General features: G+C 37.6%; 1 long non-coding RNA gene across 1 annotated transcript; it reads right to left on the bottom strand.

Moving 5' to 3' along the window:
• LOC141521494 (uncharacterized) lies at window positions 1-3,111 on the bottom strand. The gene is made up of 2 exons (XR_012477953.1): window positions 2,830-3,111; window positions 1-335 (listed from the first exon to the last, which is right to left on the bottom strand). It is a non-coding gene; the product is annotated as an uncharacterized LOC141521494 (long non-coding RNA).
• Between the last annotated feature and the right edge of the window lie 698 nt (window positions 3,112-3,809).

The raw sequence follows: 3,809 nt of genomic DNA, 5'->3' as shown, positions 1-3,809 counted from the left end.
TAATTGCAGATATCTTTATAATGTGACTTAAGAGCTTGGAGTTTCAGGGGAACAGTGGAGCTTTTATTCTGGTTTATGCTTTATAAGTGAGAAGATGTGTGGGCTCTGAGCTGCTTTTCTTTACAGCATCAATTCTTAGGCCTCAAGTAAAGATTATTGAAACATCATGCTTGCTTAAAAGATCTTGCAGGTCTTCATCCTTCAAGCAGTACAAAAGGGTCATTTAGTGCTATATCGTTGCAATGTCCTATCAAATATCCTTGGGAATATCTTCCTTCACAACCGGAGCCGCCAGGAAATCCTCTGATATCTCTCATAATATTGTAGTATGTCTGCTGTGAGAGATTGAACCAGAACTATCAGGCAGAAAATTTATACTCACTATCTTTTAAACTAGTTTGGCTCCTAAGATCCAGTCAAAACTCACTAAGCACGTAACCTAAAGAACACTTTCTGCCTAGGCTACTGCCTAAGCCACCTTGGATCAAATAAATAATTCATAGATTCTGAGTTTGGATTTGTTTCCTTTAGAATTGAAAAGATTGGGCTGCCCATGGGGAAGTTTTCTTCCTCATCACTAAAGCAAAAGAAATTAATTCTCCATAGCGCTCTGAGATGAGAATCACTAATGCCAAATCATATAGAAGAGTACAAGCAGGGGCAGAGAGCTTTGAGACCTTCCAATATAAAAATCTGCTTCTGACCACTGTCACATCTTCTTTGGGACTCAGAAACACTGAGCATTTCTCTTACAAAAGGGATTTGGCAGGTGGCCAGTATCCCAAAACAGGAAAGCCAAACCAGCCAACCCTTTTATCAGGTACCAATCATCAAAAAGCTGCCTCTTCTAGAATGTCAACCTTCTCTAGAATAGTTTCATCTATTCCCTAATTTCCTAATTATAATGTTGGTTAAAGCTTTCATATATTTTAATGATTGGGTTTATATAGTTCCTAGCCATTGGGTTAGGTCCCATATCCTAATTTCCCTGAAACCTCTAGATCTTTGCTTCACTTTTGATGAATAGTAATAAAACCTTAATTTAAGGTTATTAACTTTTGGAAAATAAGTGTGTTGATGTTAGCCAAGAAATCCACTATTGCCATAAATTCAAGGACAGCCTTCATTTGAGGGATCTGCAGAAGCGCCTTCCATTTCAATATCCAACCTTCTTCCAGGCTTTCCATGATATTGGGTAGCCAACAGGCCATAAAAGTTCAGCTGACCAACTGGATCTAATGAAACTCACTCACTTCAAAAACTGTTCATGGCCATGAACAATTTTTCTTTATTTCAGCAGTAGTTTTCTTGAAGAATTTTTTGGGGGGGGGGGGAGAATGAAGGGACAGGCCCTTTTTGTTTTTCTTAAAGCACAATTCAAAGTAAAAATCTCTCTTCTTCCACACTGGTTCCAGATGATGGGATAGTTCACTCTGCCTCAGGAAGACCTACACTGTACCTGAGCTTTCTGACTTTTGCCACTACAGCGGCCTTAGCGAAGCTGGGGGTAGGGGTGGGGGGTGGGGGGGAGGGTTGGAAGGGGGAGTGAGTGTACATTTTTTTCTGTATTTTAATTGGACTCTTCTGTTCAACATATTGTCATAATTTTGGCAGACTTGCTTCCAGATAGATTTTAAAGAACCATCACTTCCACATTCCTGTTCTTTTACAGAGTTATTTTTCCCCTAAATTTAAAATGCTGCCCTGAAAAAAAAAATTAGTTTGTATTCTGAAAACCTTCCAGCTTTTGGATCTTTATGGGGTGGGGGGTGGGGGGTGAAATGGATCCTTTAACTCTTAAGGCATTTAAGATTTGCAACTAGCAATGCAATTTTTCTAAATACAGCAATGTTTACCTTTATTAAGAAAATTATATTAAGCAATGGTGTCCTTGATCTTTTTATTTTCTCATATTACTTTTGGACCTATTTTGATTCTGTGTGGTGGTAAAACAAAGATCATTGCAAACAAAAATGATAATTTTGTTATCTTTGATTCAATGGAATTTCTTTACTTAAAAAAAATAAAGGACAAAATCAACCAAAATGTGGCCTGAGCATTTCTTTGTGCAAATTATTTTCCAGAGACAGCGTGGGAAAAAGAAAGCTTTGGACCTGGAAATCAGAAGACAAGGGTTCATATATTATCTTTGGCACTTTGATAGCCACGTGTTTGTGGGTAAATCACCCAAACATGTCTGAGCCTCAATTTCATATGTAAAGTGAAGATAATGATACCTGCCCTCCCTACCTCACATGGTACTTATAAAGAATTTGTTTTGTAGTGTTTTAAAACATACATAAGCATACACTATCATTATTCTAACCAACAATCTTATTCTTCATATTTTCATCTAAAACCTTAGGCCCCTAAGTGAGGTATGAGATAATTATTTTTAACTTGCCTTATCTATGAACTCTAGAATCTTCATCCCTTGCTAATAACAAATTCATTTAACTTAGATTATTTGACAGACTTCTTTCCTAACATTTTTAGTGTCATGGACCTCTTTGGCAATCTAATATAGCCTAAGCTCTTTCTAAGAATAATGTTTTTAAATGTATAAAACAAAATAAGATTACAAAGGAAACCAATTATATTAAAATACAGTTATCAAAATATGTTTTAAAAACAAGCTTGTGGACCCCAAGTTAAGAATTTTTGGTATAGACATTATTAAAATTATAGTCACCCTTTTTTCTTGTTATTTACCCAAATCACTAGCTACAGATACTAACTGATGAAATATAACCCTCCTCCCCATTGCCCAAGTTCATCACCTCATCTTTTTCTCTTCAAAGTTCCTGTAATTTCAAATTCTACAATTACCTGTCCCCCTCTTCATTCTCATAGCCAACACACTAATGTAGGTACTCTTCTAAACCAGGCCATCCTAATTTTCTCCTATTTTATCTTCCTGCTGCCAGTCTATTTTTCCTCCTTACATCTTCATGTCTGCCTGAATCTAATAAATCACTTCAATATGTCATTCCTTTGGTGTTTTCCTAGTGCCTACCAAATAAAGCACATTATGAGCTCAGAGCCTGGTGTTCATAGTTTCTCAATATGGCCTCTAGTTTTATAAACCCTTCACATATCCTACACTGGCCAAATTATACTATTCCATGTTCCTCATCTTCCCTATGCTATCTACTTTTCACCCAGTGTCTGTTCATGTCACCTTGCCCTTCCCCCTACTCTTCCTCACTTAGATGAGATTAAAGTTCCAACCTTTCTTTTAGGCCCAACTTACTTGCTACAGCCCTCAAGAGAGTCTTTCCTCAACTTTCCAGGGGAAAATGATACTTCCTTCTTCAAATTTCTCACTTTGCCTGGCTGTTTTTATATAAATTTTCTATAACTTCCCTTCATCCCTCACCCCTACCCCCATTTGAAAGACAAGATTTGGTTTGTATCTCTTTTCTTAGTCTTGCCTATAACATCAGTGAAGTGACTTTCACAAGAATACCAACCTAGACTAGTAGAATGGTCCCAATCAGTAGGCTTCTTTTGTTGGGCCCCTTCTGAAAGCTGATATAGCTTTGTATTGTTGACCTTCACACATGGAGGAATCATTCCTCTTTATCAAGAGATGACAAGCTAGGGTAGGAACCATCTGGGCAAGAAGGTTGGGATAGCGAGGGTATATTGACAATACCTATGTTACTATTTAAAACCTCATGCATCTCCAGTGAGCAGGTCTATTCTTCCCAGGCTCTTTGATCCTAGACAATACCTAGGGAAGTGGCCATGACCTAATGAAAACTGCCACATGAAAGACATTCCAGGCCCTGGATATAAGGTAGGTC

This window comes from Macrotis lagotis, chromosome 4 (genome assembly GCF_037893015.1).
Source record: "Macrotis lagotis isolate mMagLag1 chromosome 4, bilby.v1.9.chrom.fasta, whole genome shotgun sequence".
Classification (NCBI taxonomy): Eukaryota; Metazoa; Chordata; class Mammalia; order Peramelemorphia; family Peramelidae; genus Macrotis; species Macrotis lagotis.
This window is presented reverse-complemented; position numbering and strand designations above follow the sequence as displayed.